The 23,106-nt window shown below is 38.5% G+C and overlaps 1 long non-coding RNA gene across 2 annotated transcripts; it reads right to left on the bottom strand.

The window, feature by feature from the left end:
- Positions 1–740: 740 nt before the first annotated feature.
- On the bottom strand, positions 741–23,053 carry LOC132666103 (uncharacterized). Of its 2 annotated transcripts, none has more exons than XR_013551186.2 (4): positions 22,870–23,053; positions 18,059–18,272; positions 3,546–3,654; positions 741–1,110 (listed from the first exon to the last, which is right to left on the bottom strand). It is a non-coding gene; the product is annotated as an uncharacterized LOC132666103 (long non-coding RNA). The 2 variants fall into 2 exon arrangements; XR_009604479.3 differs by lacking the exons at positions 18,059–18,272; positions 22,870–23,053 and adding exons at positions 7,790–7,900; positions 8,242–8,458.
- Positions 23,054–23,106: the final 53 nt, after the last annotated feature.

Here is a 23,106-nt window from a genome sequence, read left to right as displayed (position 1 = left end):
TAGTTGGTAAGACGCTTACCCTCCCTGCTCCTGTGCTAATTCCAGAAGATTTCGCCCATCTCACTGGATTAGGAGATCGGGTGAGTTACACATGAGGCATGTTAAGAACGTGCCTGGCACATGAAAACAGTTCAGAAATTATACCATTTTTATATCAAACTGATTTCTCTTCTCACTTTTAGAATTTAGTATTGCTTACCACAGAGAAAAGCCAAGACTTTGGGAATATGAAATACCAATATGCTTAAATTTGCTCAGCTACTTTTTGCAATTCAAGCAAATTTCAGTGGGTAGACATGTAAAGAAGTTTTCTTTAACACTGAAATTAACTAATTTAGGTTGACAAACGTCTCTGAAAATCCTTTGGGTTTTGTGCTTTCAGTGAAAATGAGTAAGCGTAAGAGGAGGGATACAAGTATTCAGTAGCATTATCAGCCCGTGTAAATAGTTTAGACAGATGTAAATGTTCTTTGGACCCAGATTTAGAACACTAATGGATACTGAATATAGATGATTTGATTCTCCTGAAAGCCTTCCTGAGTACTTCTCAGCGCCTAACTTTCCTCTGAGCCCATCCCCTGTAAACTGAAAAGGGATGGGGCGCCTGGGTGGCTCAGTCGGTTAAGCGTCTGACTTCAGCTCAGCTCATGATCTCACGGTTTGTGAGTTCAAGCCCCGTGTCGGGCTCTGTGCTGACAGCTTTGAGCCTGGAGCCTGCTTCGGATTCTGTGTCTCCCTCTCTCTCTGCCCCTCCCATGCTCGTGCTCTGTCTCTCTCTGTCTCAAAAATAGATAAAAACATTAAAAAAAAAAATTAAACTGAAAAGGCATTTTCAACAACTAGTAAAAAAGTGGCAGTTGTTTTCTTGCAATTTATTCTTTTAACAAATGTTTATTAAATGTCTTCTGTGTACCGCAGATACAGTAGTAAAGAACTGCTGTGACCTCAGTCATCACGTACAGTGCTCAATTCCAAGGTTTTACTTTCCTGTTTGTCTTAGTTTTCCTTCTCCTATGATCTGTTGTTCAACCTGAAATCCTTGTTAGGTCTGTGGGATCTCTGGGACTCGGGGTAAGAGACCAGGCAGAGTAGAACACAGCGGCCTTCTTCCTACAGATGAAGGCGTTGGATTTGCTCAGCATGTCCGCAACTGCACCCGTACTGTAGGTGCAGGTAACGGGTGCGGAACGCAATACAAAGAGGTCTCAACAGAAGAACTCTCCAGAGACAGAACGGGCTGTCGGGAGGTTCAGAGCACCCACACTGAAAATATTTACACACGACTTTCCTTCCGAGACGGACATTCTGCGAGGCCATAGATGTAAGCACTAAAACCACCCTCTATGTCCATTTGACAATAGTGCCTTCTGTTTCCAATTTAAAAAACATTTTTTTAATAAAAATTGGCCGATTGTAATATATTAAATTTAATACATTTTAGTTGGGTGGATGAAGTAGTCCAGTGAAACTGAAGCATACATAGTAACTGAGGATATTCTGCTCATTCGGTTTTTTCACATGACTCCGTCACTATCCTTGCTATGTTCACTTGTGGATTTATGTAACTGGTTTTCTTCCATCAGAGGTGGGTGATCTACCCAGTCTCTCAACATGTTTGATGCTAATCCCTGGAAATCCTATTCCAAACCATAACCCAGTCAAGACTGAATCTGAAAGATTTTTTTGTTAGGTAGAAGGTGACTCTTTTTTACAAGGGATTATTTTGGAAGGAGTAAAAAGATTCACCTTCTATTTGGACATAGGTTAATTCACATTTTTTGTGAAAGACTAGGTATCTTAGCTTCCAAGATTAATATATAAATCTCTCACGTCCAAATTACCACACTTGGTACAATCTATTGTGAGCTGTTAACAATATAATCTCAAATTCTGAATTGCTCGTGTGTGAATCATAACAATGATTTTCACAGGGGCCAACCAACCTCTAGGAAGGTATTAGAAGAATTTATTTTTCCAGATAGAACCACAGTTATTTATAAAATTATTAGATATGCCTCAGATACATTGTGGAGAAAAGTCATTGATGCTTTAATTTTTTTTATATATTTATGATATGATGTATAGTTCAAAAGGGTCTTTGGAGATCAACTAAGATTGAGATCTCTGCAGAATTATTTGATAATTGTTTAAGAAATAACTTTTATTACTCATTCTGTTAGTGGAGTCCAAATGGGATAGGAGGAGGGAGGCTGACTCGTTCACCATCCCTTCTGAGCAGTGTGATCATATGGGACTTGGGAGAAGAATCTCAGGGTAATAGGGCATGCTGCTACTCCCTGTGATCTTCAGGAAGGTTCTTACAAGAAAGAGACCGTGGAAAGCTGGACAGGAGCGTGCATGTTTGCTAAGAGAGCCTGCCTGGAGCCATACTAAACGCTGTACACAAAAATTATTTCAAGATGGATCATGAACCTAAATATAGAAAAATAAAACTAATGTTTCTTATAGAAAATATTCATGACCTTTGGTAGAGAACAAATGCGTAAGAGGACACAACACAGATAACCATAAAAAAAATCAATTGGATTTTGTTCAATTAAGAATTCCTGTTTATGAAAAGATGTCATTAAGAGAGGGAAAAGAGAGATTCACAATACTTACATCTACCAAAGGACTGGTGTCCAGAATATATAAGGAACACTTTCAACTCAGTAAGGAAAAGACAACCCAGTCTGAACAATGAGGACGTGACCTGAATAGGAACCTTACAAAAAGAGAAAACCCAAATGGACAATAAACCTATTAACAGGTGCTCAACATCATTCCTCAGTCAGTTTCTTGATTTTAAAAATCTCGGCGTGGACCTCTCACAAATTGGGACCTCCAGCTTGAACTCCAGACTTTATATCCGACTCAATGTCTCTACTTGGGTGTTTAGTAAGCAACTCAAACAACATATCCAAGGCACTGGCTGTTCACCGAATACCAGCCTATGCTCAGTCTTTCTGATCTCAGTAAATGGTAACATCATCATTTTAACTACTTGGGCCAAATGCCCTGGATTGATCTGAGACTTCTGTCCTTCAATACCTCTTATCTAACCTGTGAGAAATGTTTGTTAGTTATGTCTTTAAGATATACGTGGAAGCCAGACTTCACAGCACTTTACAGGTTAGCAGTTTGGTTTAGGCCACCACACCCTGTTCCAGACTTCACTGCCCTGCACCATTGCCTGACTGCAATCTACTACCTGGAGAACAGCTAAGGGGGTCCCTTTTATGATGGAAGGCAGATCATGGCATTTTTCTGCTCAAAACATTCCAGTGCCTTGCTGCCTTAGTCTAACAGACAAGGTCCTCCCTCACCATGCACTGTGTTATTGATTCAGATGTGTCGCTCCAAATTCATATGTTGAAGTCCTGACCCCTATCACCTCACAACGTGACTTCCTTTGGAAATACGGTCGTTAGATGTAATTAGTTAAAATGAGGTCATACTGGAGGACAGTGGATCCCAATCCCAAATGACTGGTGTCCTAATAAAAAGGGGAAACTTGGAGACAGACACACATACAGGGAGAATACCGTGTGAGGTTGAAGGCAGAGTTGCTGCCGAAGATTGCCAGCAAGCCACAGGAAGCCAGGAGAAAGGTCTGCGGCACATTCTCGGTCCGAGCCTCTGAAGGAACCAACCCTGGAAGACACAAGACACCTTGACCTTAGACGTCTGACCCCAGAAATGTGAGACAATAACTTTCCGTTGTTTAAACCACAGTTTGTTGTGCTGTGTTACAGCAACCTACCAAACTGATACAACTTGTAGTTGCTTCTTACAACATCCCTGCCCCTGACTCATTACCACATTTATATCTCCTACCACTTCCCCAGTCCTCCTGCTCATTCCATTACATCCTCCTGCCCTCTTGCCCTTCCTGGAGCACACTAAGTTCGAGGCTTTGCACCAGCCATTTCCTCTGACTAGAATGGCGGTCTCCTGGATATCCACGTGAGTCGCTCCCTCCATACTGGAGGCCATCTTATCACTAACGCCTTAAACCATTCTACGTGAATTAGACCTCCTGGACTCCAGCTCTCCCTAACCCCTTTGCTGCTTTATTTTTTACAAGTACTTCTCTGTAACCTTACATAGTGTTTGTTTACTGCCTGCTTCCCACCTTAAATACACACTAATATAAGCCCTGAATGGTCAGAGACATTATCTATTTTTTTTTTTTTTTTGTCCAACACTACATTCTCAGTTCCTGAAACATGCTTAGCATGAAGTATGCATTCAATAAATATTTGTCTAATAAATGAATAAATAAATGAATAATTGAATATATATTTATATAATGTATTTATTACTAGTATGTTAGTGTTGAAGGGTTCTGATTAAAAAAACAGCAGAAAGACTTATTTTAATTGAAGATTTTAAATGCATGTTCCAAAAATATCTAAATGTTTACTGATTGAGCAATATAAAAGATAAGTAATTAACATAAAAGGGTCATAAACTTTGGAAATATTTTATGTTTTAATACAGAAGATTTTTATAATATTTAGCTTGGGATCAAAAATCTTAAAATCTATACAGTCAGTGACAATAAGAATGGATTAGAGATGAAGAACTATGAAAAGTTTTAGGGAACAAATATTCTCTACCCCTCAAATACTATTGAAAAATAATTAGCTCTTTTGCAAAAGTCAGTGTAAAACTGTTAGCCTTGTGGCAATAATTACTACACTTTAAGTTATGGATTCCGAACCAGCAGTGATTATCATTGGAATCACATAGGCATCCATTGCCTCAGATGATTTATGAAAATACGGAGAAGCCCTAGAAGATCCGTTGGGTTGGTTTCGGATGACCTTCTGCTTGAAGCCAAAACAAAGAGAAAACAAAACCTTCCCCAGCTGATTTTGCTGTTGACTCCCAGTTGTGACCCAATGGTTTAAATGATTGTTAGGAAAGGTAAAAGTGTCAGTGCCTTGGAAGAAGCTGGGTTTTGTGTGATTTCCTTGCAAGCGTTCAGAGGTCACGTATGACCCAAGAGCATCACATGCTTCAGTTCCCTTCCGTGACCCCGCAGCCTCGGCCAACGGTGAGTAAACTTGCTGGCACAACAGTAGCAGCTTCGGGAAAGTGTTTTTTGTTTGTTTGTTTGTTTGTTTGTTTTGTTTTTCTTATGAACAAGAAAGTAGGTTATGTCCAGCTGGGATCCTTTATCTCCCTCTTTCTCTACCATTCTTCCTCTAGAGAGGAACAGTGTGGCCCAGTGGACTGAAATTAGCCTCTGCTGTTGGAGATGAGGGTGAAGACTGGGCACTCGTAAGGCCTGAACGTCAGAGTACCACGCTTTCTGGCTTCATTCATCCCCGTGAGCCATTTGTGCAGAAAATGAAATTTAAAACTCAAAAGTATTCACAATCTTGCCTCTTCCTTCTGTGCTACCTTCTGTAAAACAAGCTTCTTATGTGAGCAGTTACTGCTGGCAAATATACAACGTGTATGGAGATACCCATTTAACGATGTAAGGTGTAGCTCAGGGACACCAAAGCCCATCTCTGCACAAGGCCATTTCTGTCCCACCTCTTTGTGGTCATCAGGTACAGTTCATTTCCCGGTAATGAGACTTTTGTGATCTCAGTTTCTTCCCGAAGATATTGGACTGTATAACTTCACACTGTCCACAATAATAACCAGAGAGGAACTAAAATTCGCAGTGTTTGTGCAGTGATGGCTGTTACAACGGAAGAAGGGACAGCACCATGGTTTGGACCCTAAAGATTCTGCTTTTAGTCAATTTTATAGTTCTAGTTAAACAAACACCCACAAATACCTCTTTGTGTATATACTTAGGGAAACAAACAGGTAAAGTAAAATTAGCTACATATTTACAATGGGTAGTTCTCAGTAGTACAGGACAGGAAGGTACCATGTGTCCTTCACCTAAAATCAACAAGTATTATTCTTGCAACTTGAATGTAGGTTTCAAAAATTTCAAAATAAATGGTGGGGGAGGGGGGAATAGAGTAAGCATTATTGTAAATTTTTGTTTCATTGTGGTAATCCTGAATAAACACCGAGGTGTTTTTAATATCAAGTATGATGTATCTCAAACAACTTAGATGCCATATGCTTTATGTAGAATAAAAACCTTGATATCAACTCAAAGAGGCACGTGAGAGGCTTGAACAAATTGGTTCCTGGAAACTCTAAAAAGTCTCTTGCTATTAAAAATAAATGAATAAATCATATTCAAAAGCCAGGAGTATAGACACAAAGTTTCATCCCTTTCAATCAACTTGGAAAATTAATAAATATATAAGCAGACATTTGATGATAATTTTTTCCAGGAAAGCATGTAAATATCTGGCTACTGTCACTTATTATATCAGAGTATTGCTAATCTTAACAAAAGAAAAAAATCCAGTCTAATTTATAAATCACCACCTCTTTGAAGCTTTCATTGACCCTTCCAAGGGATATTAATTCCTTCCTCCCACCATCTTGCTACACAGGACATTATATAAACATAGTTGGTATTTAATGTACAGCATTGCACTATTAATGAATTAAACCAATGTATTTATTTACTCCAAAGCTAATGATATTTTTAAGAGTTGATATTGTGTGGCCTGGGCTGAATGTTCAGTAAGAATTTGAATGAACCATTGTTCATTGTTGAATCCATCATTGCGTAGATAGGTGAGACAGAATTTTCAAAAAACCATAATGGTTATAAATAGCCAAATCACAGTGCTCCTCCAAAACCATTCAATAAAGGCTCCTGTCTTCACTGTCAGTTCCTTGGGAATGACTGTACACGCATACACGTAAATTCACACATCATACCTTTCCTATGAGAGTATCACAAGGCAACATTTCCATTACATATTTCCACAAAACTGGAAAACTGTAAAATGTCAACTGTGCAGAGACAGCTTAATCAATAAGTATAGAGTATCTCTGAAGTAGAACCACTAGGTGATTTGTAACACACACACACACACACACACACACTCACAAAGAGATTCGCTGCAGGAATTGGAACGTGCACAGTGATAGGAGTGGGTTGAAAGTTCTCTGTAAGGCTGTGGTCTTCGGATGTGGTGCTTGAGTGTGTGGTCCACAGAGCTGGCTGGGCAGTGAGATGGAAGTAAGGTGGTAGAGAGCAAGAAGAAGCTGACAGAAGCCTATGGCAGTTCTTGTGGGCTCTGACCTTGGTGGTATGAGTATCCTTCTGAAGCCCCTACAGTGCTAAACACAAGCATCTGTCTTAGGAAGGCGGAGCCTTTACAGCCCCCACTACTTCCTGGTTCATAGCCAAAGACCGGGAACCTTCCTGCTGGGTCCTCTTGTTTATAAGGGGCAAAAGAGCTCTGTGGGGGTGTCCATTAGAAAGACACTAATCCTATCAATGATGGCTCCACCTTCCTAATCTAATCACCCCAAAGGTCCCACATGCTAACACCATCACACTGGGGGAAGGATTTGAACATATGAATTTGCAGGGGAACACAAACATTCAGTCCATAACAGTGGTGCAGGTGAGAAATCTTGCAAAATTGAGGTGCTTATATACACCTCTAGGTGATGTCCACCTTCCCTCCTGAAAGAAGGGAGAAAAATTTGCTCCTTCCTGAGTGTTCTGAGTTCTTACTATAACCCTTTGAATGTAAATACATTTCCCCAGGGGAAAGATAACAACACCATTGTATCTAGCAGCCCAGGGATGTCTCCAAATCTCAGGCCTCAGCCCCCCTTGAAATGAAAACAATACTTCCAGAAGGCAAACTCTCCAAAGTTCTATTCAGTCATAAATTACCTGCTTTCAGCCCAGGTTCCAGGTTTCAGCAAAAACTGCTAAGAAAGCCCTCACAAGGCAGAAATAGAAACATGTTCTTTAAAGCCCCACAAGGGGTCAGCAAACATTTTTCTGTAAATGGCCAGATAATAAATAATTTAGACTTTGAAGACCACATATGGACTCTGTTACATATTCTTTTATTTTCTTTAAACTCTTTTAAAATGTAAAAATCTTTCTTAACTCAAGCCCTCTTCAAAAACAGGTTCCGGGCTGAATTTGGTCAGCAAGCCACAGTTTGCCTGGTAGAGAGGGAAAAAGTACTCACCAGATCCACAACTATACATCAGACACAAGGAGTGTGTGTGTTTGGGGGGGGGGGGGTGACGTGTTAAATTTGCTGCAGCAAATAGAGCACATCTAGAACAACAGCTGCAGTTAGATCAAGGCCTGATTAAATTGTCAATTATCACCTTTCTGTCTTTAATACTCATCTATTTTCCACACAGGCAAAATGGGAGAGTTGGACAAAATCACCACCCTTGTATCTTTTTTGAGTCCTTGATGATGGCACTAATTCCTGCAGTTTCTTCAGGGATGTGGTGTTGCCTTTGGTTTGTGATTTTCAAAGGTAGAGTCCGTTCCAGTGGCTTCCATCTGGCTCTCTCTCTTTTAGCCCTCACTCTGTAATCAGGTACTCTATGGAAGTTCTGAGAGTTGCTATACATGTATTCTAAGTACCCATTCTAGAACCAGGAAAATAATCAGGGTGAGCTCACTATGAGATAAACTCAAGCCAAAAGTCTACTAATTATCTGACCTCCGTAATCTCCTTCTCTGACTGGTGGATCACAGGAAGTACTGTCATAATGTCCATAAATTATGTCCATAAATCATCAATATCTGATTATTTTTTCTTCTGCAAAACTGTCACCTGGTAAATGGCTGACAATACCCTTTAGGGAAGGGTAGAGAAGATGATTTAAGTAAATGTGTGACTTGGGACTAGGTTAAGGGGCATGGCCCTCTTTTTTAGTCACTCAATTCAGACTTCAGTTCATCAGACCTGCAGATTTTCTGTTTATACAGAGCAGAGGGTTTCAGTTCTAGTTTGACCAATTGGATTTAAACTCTGTGACTTTAGAGTAACCACACTCACTCTGCCTTTGGTAATTAAGTCCTTCACTTGGCTCCTACTACCCTGGGGTCCCATTATCCCCATTTGTTTGAAAGCCCATTTCCATGTGCAGGGCTCTTGCAACTGGTGACGTGGAAAAGACCACACAGTTCTTCAAAAGTGCTAGAGCTCCCCTCATGAATTTATTTCTCACAGCTGTGGTGAAAGATGTGTCTTCTGGGCCTTCCTAGCCCAGGTCTTACATTATAAATCCACTCTTAATATCCCCATGTTCTGAAACCTTTCACTGGACAGCTTTATTGAAATATAATTCATTAAGATTTTCAAACCATGGTATCATTTCTAATTTCATTTGGTCTTCACAAAGTGAAAAGGTTTTTGAAATGAGAGAAGTTCCAGAAATTTTAGTAATGTGGATAAGGAAATTTAACATGTTTTGATTTGTCGACTTAGTAAAGTTCAACTTTAATAATTCTAATCTTTCGACCTCTATAGAACACTCAAAATATTTTCACTCTGAACATATCTTTATCCTCTGTCATGTTATTGTATCATCAGATGTGAAGCCAACAACCTTACATAGAAATATTATTATGGAGATTATTTACTAGTTGTCTGATAATAAGGCATTTTAGATGCCACAAACCATCTATTGTTATTGATATTTTTACAGTCAAAAATGAGACCTACCTGTCTGTTTATTAATCTATTGCTCACAAGCATTCTACTTCTTGTGCCTTTATTGTGAGATCACTGGGTATTACTATGTTACATTAAGTTGGTTTTTTGTTTGGCTTTGCTTTGCTTTGTTTTTACATTTTTAAAATATAATTACAATTTTAAAATGCCTTTAGTGGCATCCTGGAAGGAGCAAATGCCTTCAGTACTGAGCTGAAAATGTCTATTCTGTGTCTTCTATTTTGTGATGCACAGAATATGGGTTCGAACCAACGTATGACATGTATCTGTCTATAGAATCATATAGAGACGTTTCACTGCCCTACAAATTTTCTGCGCCCCATCTATACATGCCCCCCAATCCAACCCCTAACCCAATGGCTGATCATTTACTGTCTCCATAATTTTGACTCTCCCAAATGCCATCCAGTTGGAATCATACAATAGGTAGCCTTTTCATATTGGTTTCTTTCACTCATAATATGCACGTAAGGGTTTTTTTCATGGTCTCATAGCTCATTTCTGGCATGGACTAGTATTCCATTGTCCGAATGTGCCACAGTTTACTTATCCTTTCACCCACTAAGGGATACTTTGGTAGCTTCCAAGTTTTGGCAACTATGAACAAAGCTGTTGTAAAGCTTCACGTGCAGGATTTTGTGTGTGCACAAGTTTTCACCTCTTCTGGGTAAACGGCACGAAGTGTGATTGCTGGATGGTATGGAAAGAGTAAATCTGATTTTGTACCAAACTGCCAAACTGCCTTCCAAGGTGGCTGCACTATTTTTCAACTCCAGTGGCAGTAAATGAGAGTTCCTATGGCTTCTCATCCTCACCATGATGAGGTGTTGTCAGTATTATAGATTTTGGCCATTTTTATCGGTGTGTAGTGGTATGTTTTAATTCGCATTTTCCTGATGACACGACGGGAACATGTTTTCATGTTTCTTTGCTGATGATCATGCTCGTATGTTTATATAATGGTACAACTTCCATCCTCTGGGGATTCTGTTTAAATCAACCCCCCAATCTCTGTGTATGTTATTAATTTTTCATGATATATCTAGGTGATTAATACCCTCTTTGTGCATTTTGGAGTACAATAATCCTAGTCAGTATAGCCAGTCAATTCTTACATGTATTACATATCTACCACATGAAGAAGTCTGTAATTGCCTAACATAATTATTAAATTGATTTCCCATTAAAAATTGGAAAACATCTAGTTGTTATAGGAATGGGATTAGCACACTAGAATTAAAATTTTTGTGTGTGTCAACTTCTAATGTTTATTTTCACTACCCTTGTCAAGGAGGAACTGGAAACTAAATACTTAATACTGTACTTTTCCTAAATGACACGGAATTGCAATGTGGTAAGTAATATTGTATATACTTTTCAAGTCGAATCTCCTTATTGTATATACTTTTCAAGTCGAATCTCCTTCATATTTTGATCGTTTCCTCTCGGGGAATGTTCTGTTGATCACATGTTCCACATTCTCCAGGAAGTAGATGGTAACTGCTATGCGTTTATATGTGTGAAGAAACTGAATTTAAAGTTCATTTCCTCAGGCTTAGTACAGTTATCATGGTTGAAGAGACCAAAAAAAAAGCTTTGTAAAATGAAAAACATATGACCGAAGGACACAGCACCAAGGATCAAGTTACTCTAAAATCTAATGTAAAGTATAATTTTTATTAATTTATACATATATCCTAATTGACTCTCATTTGTTCAGACATAGGAGACCTAACAGGAAGTAAATGTCTAACCAATTTCTCACTCATAACAAGTGTGTTCAGAATCAGATGAACTGCAGGCTCATGAGTGGGGAAAAATCAAAACAGGACAGAATGCCCAGCTGGATTTGAATTTCAGATAATCAACACATGTTTTAGTGTAAGTATATCCCATGTAATATTTGAATACATTCATTAAATAACAGAAAACTGTATATCCCACTGGGCTAAGAGAAATAAAATGGACATCACCAGACTAAAGGGAGAGGCACATACTGATACTAGGAACATAATTATGCTAAAATATTATTTGTTGCTTACCTGAAGTTCAAACGTAATTGGGAGCTCTGCCTTTTTGCATTTTTTTCTAAACCCTGTCAGGTGAGCAATTCTGGTTGAGCCCATTGTGGTGACTGTCTCCTTGCACAATGTCCACTTAAAAACATAAACTGAAGATACAGCTCAGAAGTCCCTAAACCCCCCACTGGAATTTAAGGACTTAAGATGGTACCTCCTTTATTTATTTCTTTTGGGATATTTTTAATGTCCTTTTCTTAATATATTTGTTTTAAAATCATGTATTTTTCCATTCACATGAATAAATGTGCGCTAATCCACTTGCAAGCTATGAACTATCATAAAGGATAAACTCAATATATTTTGTTTACAAAAGAGCCAGGCTGTTGGAGATGACGAAGAAGCCCACGTGCTCTCACAGGGATACTTTCCCACAGGACACCACTCTCCTGAATTGTGTTTATCATTCTTTTCCTTTTAGAAATGATTTATCACACGTGTATATATCCCACACAACTATCTATAGTTGTATATGTCTGTCTGTGTAATGCTACGATATTCTATGAATTGTACGGCAACTCTTTTCTTCCCCTCAGACTTCTGTTTTTGCGATTGACTGTCCTAGTTGGCGTTCTCCCAGAAGCAGACCCTAAAACAGAGGTTTGAAGAAAAGTAGTTTTTGTGGGAAGTTTTGGGAACACCAATAGGTAAGGGTGGGAGGGATACAGAAAGGCAGAAGAAGGCAATATGGGCGCCCACTAAGGCACCAAGCACAGGGGGTCACTGACACGCACTTCTGCAGGAGGAGACACTGGCAGCTGGACGTTGGCTTAAGTGAAGTGCTCTGAATGTTCAAGAGACCTTGAGAGTGCAAATGACCAGTTTGTTTGGCCTCAGACAGCCAACTGTTACAACATAAAAAAGGATAAAACTTGGAAATTTGGACTCTAGGCTCTACCACTTACTGTAAAACAATTTGATTAACCTGTTTGACTGTGTCTGTTTTCTCATATGCAGTATGGGGGTATCAGTCGTACTTATATCGTGGGGTTATTAGGAGAATAAAACAGGGTCATGGATGCAAACAGGACACATGGGTGTCAAATAGCTCATCTCTCTGTATAACCAGGCTCTGTTCCCAGCCTTGCCCACTAGTTACCTGTGACCGTATGATTGAGCTCTAGCCAGTGAGTGAAAATGACTTTGCAACATTTCCAATCCTGGTCTATCCGATCCTCCCATGCTCTGTGCCCATTCCAGCAGGCTGGAGGAGAGATAATCCCTCGGGAAAACTTAAAAATTAAACATGGCAGAACTTTTCTTATCCTGGGTCCAGAAATGACTGCATGAACGTGGGCCACACAATGGACATTCCCTGACAATTACTGGTGGGCAAGAAATGAGCTGGTCTTGGGGACTAATTATCACGGAGCTTACACTAAACTAAGACAGACACTATTTATTATTTTGAAGTCCATGACTGCAGGCAGGGTTCATATGCCAAACTCTAAAGGGAAGATTTTATGAGTTATTAAATTACAATATAATGAACTACAAAAAAATCTCTGGCATATCTATTTTGTGTATACTGAATATACATAAAGGTGTAAATAGATCATCTTCAAAATAAAGGATTTTGAAATTTCGTATGGGAAGCCAAACATAAAGAGAGCATACGTGTGATAAAGAACAGGTAAGCGATACGTCTTAATTGTCAATTATAATTTGCCTCTTAAAATGCAGAATGCTATTATACTATGGGACTACCAAAGGATTTTGGTTTTCGAAGATGCCTGGGAATGAACCTGGGGCAAATACTGTGTGATCCCATTTATATGGAATCTAAAAAATAGAATAGTGGTTGTCAGGGGCTGGAGGAGAGAGGAAACGGAGAGATGTTGGTCAAAGGGTATCAGGTTTTGGTTATGCAGGATGACTAAGTTCTGGGGATCTAATGTATTCCATGGTGACTATAATTAACAATACTGTACTGTATTCTCACAATTTGCTAAGAGAGTAGATCTTTAGTGTTCTCACCACTCACACATATACAGAAAGGTAAGTATGTAAGGTGAGGCGTATGTTAATTAGTTGGTTGTGGTATCTATTTCACAATGTACACAATATATCAGAATATCGCTTTGTACGCCCTAAATATACACAATGTTTATTTGTCAATTATATTTCAATAAAGCTGGGGAAAATGTTTGCTTCTCAGTTCCACAACAGTTAGTGATGGTGCCTGCAGGATTTATTCCTAGAAAAAGACGTTGATTTATTTTTTAAAAATGTTTATTTATTTTGGGAGGGAGAGCAAAAGAGCAAGCAGGGGAGGGGCAGAGAGAGAAGAGGACAGAGAATCCCAAGTAGGCGCCAGGCTGTGAGCATGAAGCCCTATGTGGGGCTTGAGCTTCCAAACCGTGAAATCATGACCCGAGCCGAAATCAAGACTTGGATGCTGGGTGCTTAACAGACTGAGCCACCAGGTGCCCCAATGTTGATTTATTTCTATATCCACACTCTTCACTCGTATTCCTAAATCAGTTATGGCAATCCAACTTCCCTTGCCAGTGACTGCTTTAGAAATGGGCATGGGACATATTTTCTATCAATTCTCCCCTCAGAATGCTCACCCTCAGAACAAAAGACACACAGGAAGATATTATGTGTGTTTCCGCTAACTGTTTTGAAGTTAGCATGAGAAGCCAGGAACTCTGGTAGGCATCTTGTAACCACGAGACACAGCTGAGAACAAAGCAGGCCTCACTTCCACACTTGGAAGGATGAAGAGAACCCTCGGTTTAAACGTTGAGCTATTCTCTTACTGAGCCCTGGAACTGCTCTCAGGACTTCTTGCTATGTGAGATAATGCATTTTTCTCATTGTTTAAACTAGCTTGTGATGTGGTTTTCTGTTACTGTCAGCTGTATGCATCTTAAATCTTCTATATTCAAAAAGTTTCTGAAGAACATTTAGGAGCAAATAAAATCCAAACATGAAGTTTTCCAAACTGCTTCTCACTTCATCTCTATTTTCTGGTATTTAAATAGAGAGGGGAAGAAATCCTTGAAGCATGGCATGTTTTAAAAAAATAAAACTTTCCTATTCTTACTCCTAATTTCATGTGATAAAGGTGGTTACTAAAGAAACTGCTTCACAGGATGATTGCATAAGCAATCACTGTCCTATTGATCAAGTAAGACACCAAGTATGTATTCATGAATAAAGTTCTGCTTTATGATTCTCCAAGATAAACTGGCAAGTTGAGAATTCTTGACAACTGAATCAAACTGAGCAATTCTCTTAATTTGTATATGAATCAAACAAGTCACTTTTCAGGACAAAAAAAACCCCAAAGCCTAACATGCTTATTAAATGTCTTACATTATTTTTTCCCAGCAGATCTTTTCAAAGTTAGCTTTGAAAGAAATCAGCTCTTGCTCGAGCCTCAATGGAAGGCAGGAACTAAAATCCTAATGCCTCTGTGTGTCTGTGAATGTATTTCTCATCGCTGCTGGTGTAGTTTCTATTACCTGTTACAATTATTTTAGATATATTTTTAAATGTTTATTAATTTTGAGAGAGAATGAGCAGGGGAGAGGGGGAGAGGGAGAGGGAAGGAGAAGGAGAGAGGGAGAGAGGGGAGAGAGAGAGAGAGAGAGGGAGAATCCCAAGCTCATCCACACTCAGCATGGAGCCCAATGACGGGCTTGATCTCAGGAACCATAAGATCAAGACCTGAGCTGAAACCAAGAGTCAGATCCTTAACTGACTGAGCCACCCAGGCACCCCTGTAAATTACATTAATATCTAATTTCCAAACAGTTTTTTCAGTTTTTCAGTCTATTTTTAGCATTGTAATGCATCATTGTATATTTTAGTTACACTATAGAAGTGTTTTTTTGAAAATAAAACTTAACCTGGAAGTTTTTAGTAGTGGTTTAAATTTAGCCTTTTTGAGAAAATAGATGAGCACCATCTAAATAACATATTTGCCATACTCTAGTTTATGGGAAGGGAAGGGGCCAGGATTTTTATTTCTGGGTTCCTTTGCGTTAAACAGAGACAAGACACAACTAGGAACCAAAACCAGAAAAATAAGAAATGGAGGTACATAAATTGGAATCAGGTTGGGATAGGTATGGAAATAAGGAATTTGAAAACCAGTATTTAGAAAGCCTGCAAACAGGAACAAGTGGGGGTGTGAAGAAGATCGGATGAAGGAGGGTTAAAGAAAGAAATCTCACGTTCATGGACAGGAAGTGGAAGAGACACGTAGAACTTTCGTCACCTGACCGCACTTGCTTTTGTCTCCTTCACATGACTCAAACTCAAATGTCAACTTTCAGCATAACCAGTCTAGCCATTGACTTGAAAGTCATTAACAATTTATACTTATCTGTGTCTCTCTGGATGTCTTAATAAATTTTTTTTTTAATCAGCTTTATTTTTTAGAGTAGTTTTTAGGTTCACAGCAAAATTGAGCGGTAAGTATGGAAAGTTTCCATAGACTGTCTTCCCGACACATGCACATCCTCCTCTATGATCAACATTCCCCACCAGAATGGGACATTTGTTACAAAAGATAAACCTACGCTGACACAACATAATCCCCCCAAATCCATAGTTTACCTTTGGGTCCACTCTTGGTGTTGTATAGTTTATGGGTTTTGACAAATGTATAACAACATGTGTCCATCATTATAGCATCACACAGAGTAGTTTCATTGTCCTAAAAATGCTCTGTGCTCAGCCTATTCCTCCTCCCTCCCCTGTAACTCTTGACATCCACTGATCTCTTTACTGTCTCCATAGTTTCGTCTTTTCCAGAATGTCATATAGTTGGAATCATATAGCAAGTAGCCTTGTCAAATGGGCTTTTTTCACTTAGTGATATGCATTCAAGTTTCCTCCATGTCTCTTCATGGCCTAATAGCTCATTTCCTTTTAGCTTTGAATAATATTCCACTGTCTGCATGGACCACAGTTTATATATCCATTCGCTTACCAAAGGGCATCTTGATTGCTTCTAAGTTTTGTCAATTATGAATAAATTTTCATATGTTGGACCAAACTTTTTGTGCATACATAAGATTTCAATTCCTTTGAGTAAACATGGAGGGTGATCATTGGATTGTATGATAAGAGTATGTGTAGGGGTAAAAAACCCCTAAACTGTCTTCCAAAGTGTCTGTACCATTTTATGTTCTACCAGCAGCAAGTGAGAGTTCCTGTTGCTACACATCCCCAGCAATTAGTGTAGTCAGTGGGGTTTTTTTTTTTTTTGTGGTTTGTTTTTGTTTTTGTTTTTTTGGTTTTCACATTCTAATAGGAGGGTTCTTTTAATTTTTTGAATATGCAGGTCCCTGATGACCTACAATGTTGAGCTTCTTTTCATATGCTTATTTGGTATCTTTATATTTCTTTGGTGAGGTGTCTGTTCAGATCTTTTGCTCATTTTTATTTTTATTATTATTACTTTTTTAATGTTTTACTTATTTTTGAGAGAGAGACAGAGCGCAAGCAGGGGAGGGGCAGAGAAAGAGGCAGACACAGAATCCGAAGCAGGCTCTGGGCGCTGAGCTGTCAGCACATGGCCCCATGCGGGGCTCATGCAGGCCTTGAACCCACAGACAGTGATATCACGACCTGAGATCATGACGCTTAACTGACTGAGGCACCCAGATGCCCCCTTTGCTCGTTTTTAAATTGGATTTTCTTTTGTTTTCTTACTGTTGCGTGTCAAGAGTTCTTTGTATATTTGGGATATTAGCCTTTTATTAGATATGTCTTTGCATATATTTTCTCCCAGTCTATAGGAGAATGTCTTCTCATTCTATTGACAGTATCCTTAAAGTTTTTAACTTTAATGAAATCTAATTTATTAACTCTTTCTTTCACAGACTGTGCCTCTGTGTTGTATTTAAAAAGTCATTGCCATGTCCAAGGTCATCTAGGTTTTCTCTTATGTAATCTTTTAGGAGTTTTATAGTTTTGCATTTTATGTGTATGTCTATGATCTATTTTGAGTTAATTTTTGTGAATGGTATAATCTAATAAAGCTTTAATAGAGATTTTTGTATTTTATTACATGGAATCACTACAGATTGTTACATAGGTTATTTGATATTAGGAAACTGCTTTTTGGAAGATATGCTACATAAGTAACAGATAAAGGTTTAGTTTTTAATCACAAAGGAAAATCAAGACCCTGAATATCTGTTTAATTATGTTAATAACCTATTCAGATTTGATCACTCTAGCCCGTTTCTCCTAAGACTAATAATGTTTTAGAGAAAATTCTCCAAAGTCAGAGAACCAGAGAGCTTGCTAAAAAGCAAGCTTTTACTTTTGCTTTCACTACTTTTATGAACCAGGTGTTATAATGGCCTCATTTTATAGATGATAAAACTTGTAATTAAAAGTTTAACCTACTTGTGCAAAGTATCAGAACTCGAATGTGATGGTCACCGAAACTCGTAGTTTTCCACAGTTTGCCAACTGCTCTCAGCGTAGTATGAATTCAGAATTGTCTTGGTCAGACCATTTTCGAATTTCTCTATTTCCTTTCTTGGCTAACTTTTGCTCTCTTTCAGCTTTCCTCAATGCATACAGTCTTCTCCTCAATGATGTTTATTGCTGCTTTATCCTAAAACAATATTTTTATTTATTTACTCTTCCAATGTTTTGTTTCAGAAAGAAACTCTCTTAAACTTTTAAGTTTATGTTTTAAACAGAGTGCAAGCGGGGAACGGGCAGAGAGAGAGGGAGAGAGAATTTGAAACAGGCTCTGCGCTGTCCGTGTAAACCCCGACACGGGGCTCAAGACTACAAACTGTGAGAGCATGACCTGAGCCTAAGTCAGATGCTCCGCTAACTGAGCCACCCAGGCGCCCCAAGGATCTCCCTTAAATAGCACAAATGCCTTAGTCGCTTTTGAAGAAAAAATGTAATGAAATGTCGAATGAGTTCCATCAAGTTAAACCCATTTGTCAATCTAGTCATCTGGTCTAGATAATGTATTTTGTTCCTAATGAATGAGAGAGAATCTATCTATAATCAGATTTTACTGAATCGGGTATATGACTAGCATTGTACTACATGCTGTGCAGAACATAACAAGATTACTGTACATATTATTTAGCTTCACGATGCTTGTAATCCGTTCTGAGAGGTAAGACAAATGGGTGCCAGGGTGGCTCGGTCAGTTAAGGGTCCCACTCTTGATTTCGACTCAGGTCATGATCTCACGGTTCGTGGGTTTGAGCCCCATATTGGGCTCTGTGCTGTCAGTGCAGAACCTGCTTGGAATTCAATCTCTCCCTCTCTCTCTGCCCCTCCTCTGCTCCTCTGTCTCTCTCTCTCTCTAATAAATAAACAAGCTAAAAACAAAAAAAAAAAAAAAAAAAAGAAAGAGAGGGAAGACAAACAGGAAACAATGTGTTATTCAACTGGTGGGTGACATGCACAGACTCCAAGTATAATACTATTCTGCAAAAATTTGACAACAATTTACATGCTATAACCTTTAGTGATTTTTTTGAGCTATTTCATTTTAGAATAACTGGCCACTCGAGAGACAGGTGTACTTAGCATCCACTCCTGCAAATCAGGAATCTGAGCCTAAGTGAAGCAGATCATGTGCCTCGTGTCACAGGAGCAGGAAACACTTAAGCCAGGACTCAAGCCCAGTCATCCCACTATTCTTTCATTACACGCTCCTGGAGATGTCTATGAGTTCTCTTAGTTGGGGAAGGCTCTTGAAGTGAATATTGGGTATGAAATGATTGTTGCATTTTAAATGAGCATTGGTAAGAGGCAATGAAACCCAAGATCATAGAACAGAATTAAGGCAGGTGATGAATCAATGTGTTGCTAATAAGAAGTGAATTAGTGTGCCCAGTTTGAGGGGTTTATGGCTGGAAGTCATGATGAATAAGACTGTACTGTACAAATAGCAATCCATATTGGTTGATTTGCAGTTTCCGTTTGCAAGAATGTGTTGTTCGCTACTTCTGAATTCCTGAGATATATTGATATATAATCTGAGCATATATAAGCAAAGGGTACTGGAAAATGCTAAAGGCATCATGACTCACAACTGATATATTTCTGAAACAGTGTCCTTATTGAAAGCCCAGAAAGATCTTAATGTACACTCTATATACCCAGGTTATTTCTTTAGCTGAAGATGAAATATTATGACCATCTTAAGGGACCTGGGGACCACAAAGTGATATAAAAGAAGAAAAAAACTGTCGCTGAACCTGAAAAATTATCAGCGAATCAGTGATTTACTGACAAGTCTGATTCAGCAGAAAGTTGGCTTTAGAAATGTGAGCACCCTAGAGAAAGCTCGGCGCTTTGACACGCATAGAAATAGATCTAAATTATAGGAAAGTAATGGTGATTTAATTCACGTTATACTATTTATTCCAAAGTTTTCTGCTTGGTTAAAATATTAATACTCTGTATAAAGCCTTCAAACTAATATTGTGCAAGGACATCCTACTCGATCTTATTTCTCCTCCTTAGTGATGTATAGAAGCAACCAGAAGGTAGTAAAGTACCTCTGAAATATTGTTACTCATCAAAAGTATAACAGTCAAGAGAATAAGTATTATTATAAAGCACTTAACAAATCCAAAGTGCTCCAGGAATGCTAAATGATGGGAGAAGGTTTGCCAGGTGGGTGACTATAATCTGTTAAGCAATTCACAATGTATTTCTTTCTTGAGAAGAGAACCAAATGGGTGTAAGTACTTGAATCCAAAGTGCATCAGATTGATATAAAAAGTGGATGTGGACTGTGTGTCCCACATGATGATAAAGCACAGAAAAATAAATAATGTCAGTTATTTCATGTAAAAAGTCTGTATCATATGAGGTGGGCAATTTGAATTCAAGTAGACTCTATTAGTCGTCCATTGCACCAAATCCTGTTTGCTAACTAAAATTAAAAAAAAAAAACAAAACACAAATTTAGACATTAGGAAACCCTCTCAGTCTTGAGGAGGGGAGATGAATACATAAATGGGAAAACTCTATTAAGAGTAAAGTTAAGACTTAAATAAGGTTATGACTCGAAGGTGGATTCTTCAGCTGTGGAAGCACAGAAATCAGTACAATTACCATAACTTACACCTGTGTGCTCCTCTGGGCGGGAGGGGGGCGGGGGGGGGGCGGGGGGGGCAGGGAGGGGGATGAACTGGGTTGAATAATGTCTCTGGGCTTGTTGTGTTTGTTGGGGTTCTGTTTTGACTGTCTCTTTAAATCATCATTAGTTGAGATTGCTCAAATATTCCCTTAGTGATTATTTTGAGGGCAGGAAAATACCTGTCACAGATATTAGAATAAGTTGGGAGAAACTTCACTTACAAACTATGGACCCAGCTCCAGGATAACCTGGGGTTATAAATTATTAATATTCTGTTTGTTTGTGTGATTTAGAGTAGACAGCTTATCCAAACTAAGTACCTTTTTCAAAGAAGATGACAAGACTCCCTTACTAATCCTTTTGTACATAGCACAAAGCATATTTTTGTGGTATAACAGTGTTTTTTCCTAGTTTTACCTTCTATGGATTGGTACAATGACATCCTGCATAGCTCATTATTAACCTGCGTATTGAAATTGGATAAATGGAATTTTCTCAGGCTTCTGAAGGGAAAAAAAAAAACAACAAAAAACTCTTCAAGGTAATCCCTTAATATTTAACTAGAAATCTCCTAATTGCTAATGGGCAATAAATAATTTTTGTTGCTTGCTATATTTCATATTTCTCTCTATACCCAGGAGCCTGAATGTACAATTAAATAGGCCGTTGTTATTTTATCGTCCAATTAATAAATATATTATTTAATTTTAGTCTTTTGTCAATAACATGATCAATATTTGATTACTCTGGCATTGGTCTTAAGTCATAAAGAAACTCATTCTGATAACTTTCTTCCCTTATTCTATGCAATTATTTCAGGCTTATCATTTGCCACTCATTTTGATCCTATTTGAAATTTTAGGACCAACTCTTGGTATCCGATTAATTAAAACCCAGAGATGCCGCTTATGTCATTTTCAAGAGGAAAGGAACTCTCTGGTATGCTAAAAATTTCCTCCCACTGTTCATACTTATTTTTAAAAATGCAATCCTGGCAGCAAATAATACCACAATCTGTAAATAATAACCTGTTGGGACGGCTGGAGGGGGAGCAAATTGATGACAGCGGTTATAATCAATAGTGTGGGAGTCAGTAATGTTACATAAATAATTTAGTTTTATGTTTCTTCCTTAGGAAAAACAATCCAGTGGTTGTGCAAACACATGTTCTCATTAAAGCCTGCCACTCATCTCTAGCCTCACAGTGCTGAGTAGTTATTTAGAGCAAGATTTTATCTGGAGAACAGGTACTCCGGATACAAACTGGATTCTGTGACTCTCAAATATAAAACACTGCAAAACTTTGAAAGAGCAGATTTCAAGGGACAAATCGACCCCTTTGGCTCCCCAGTAAAGTTTACTGTAAGCCACGCTGAGCAATATTTCTTAGATAAAATGATATCTCTGCACAGATCCTCTTGAAAGAGAAGGCAGAAAATCAGTGGAATGATATTAAGCCACAGTGTGCTGACCTATAGGTGGCAAGCTCTGTTTAACATTACGAATTTATCATGCATGAGCAAAGCCAAGGAAGTTCTTCCCCAGCTCTCGAACCAGCTCCAGCCATTCTACTGAGAGCCAAAAAAAAAAAAAACCCATAAAAAACAAGAAAGACAAGTCCTGATATCATTTATATGTGGCATCTGAAAAAGCTGAACTGATAAGAACAGAAAGTAGAATGGTGGTTACCCGGGGCTGGGGGACGGGAGAACTGGGGAGATGTTTAAGTGCACAAACTTAGAACTAATAGATAAATACGTCCTGAAGATCTAATGCACAGCAGAGTGATTATAGACAACAATTGTATTTGTAACTCCAAATAACTGTATTGTAAACTCCAAAGTTGCCAAGAGGTCAGATCTAAATTGTTCCTACTACAAAAAAAGAAATGATAATGATGTGACCCAGTAGAGGTGCTGGCTGATGCTACTGTGGGAAGCGTCTTGCAATACATAAATGTATCAAAGCAATACCATGGGCTGTAAGACTTACACTTACACAATGTTATATGTCAGTTATATCTCAGTTAAAAGACAAAAGGGTAACTTTTCTTTCTCCTTCCTTTTGACAACACTGCACCGTTACTTACCCTGTCCAGGGATTAAAAATCAAGCCGAGTAAACACATGTGGAAGGATGACAGTATTTTCAGGGTTTGACAGACAAAACTTTTTGTATTTTTCTCTGCATCTTTATAAAAGAACCCAAAGAAAATACAACAGGAGAGGGTGTTGAGAACACAAGAAGCAGGGGATTCAGCTGTTTTCAGCCTCAACTTTGCCAGCAGAACTACACAATGACCACATTCTAAAACAGAATTATAGGTG

This window comes from Panthera onca, chromosome D3, assembly GCF_046562875.1.
Source record: "Panthera onca isolate mPanOnc1 chromosome D3, mPanOnc1 haplotype 2, whole genome shotgun sequence".
In the NCBI taxonomy this organism is placed as follows: domain Eukaryota; kingdom Metazoa; phylum Chordata; class Mammalia; order Carnivora; family Felidae; genus Panthera; species Panthera onca.
Note: the sequence above shows the minus strand (reverse complement) of the source record. Positions and strands in the feature narration are given on the sequence as shown.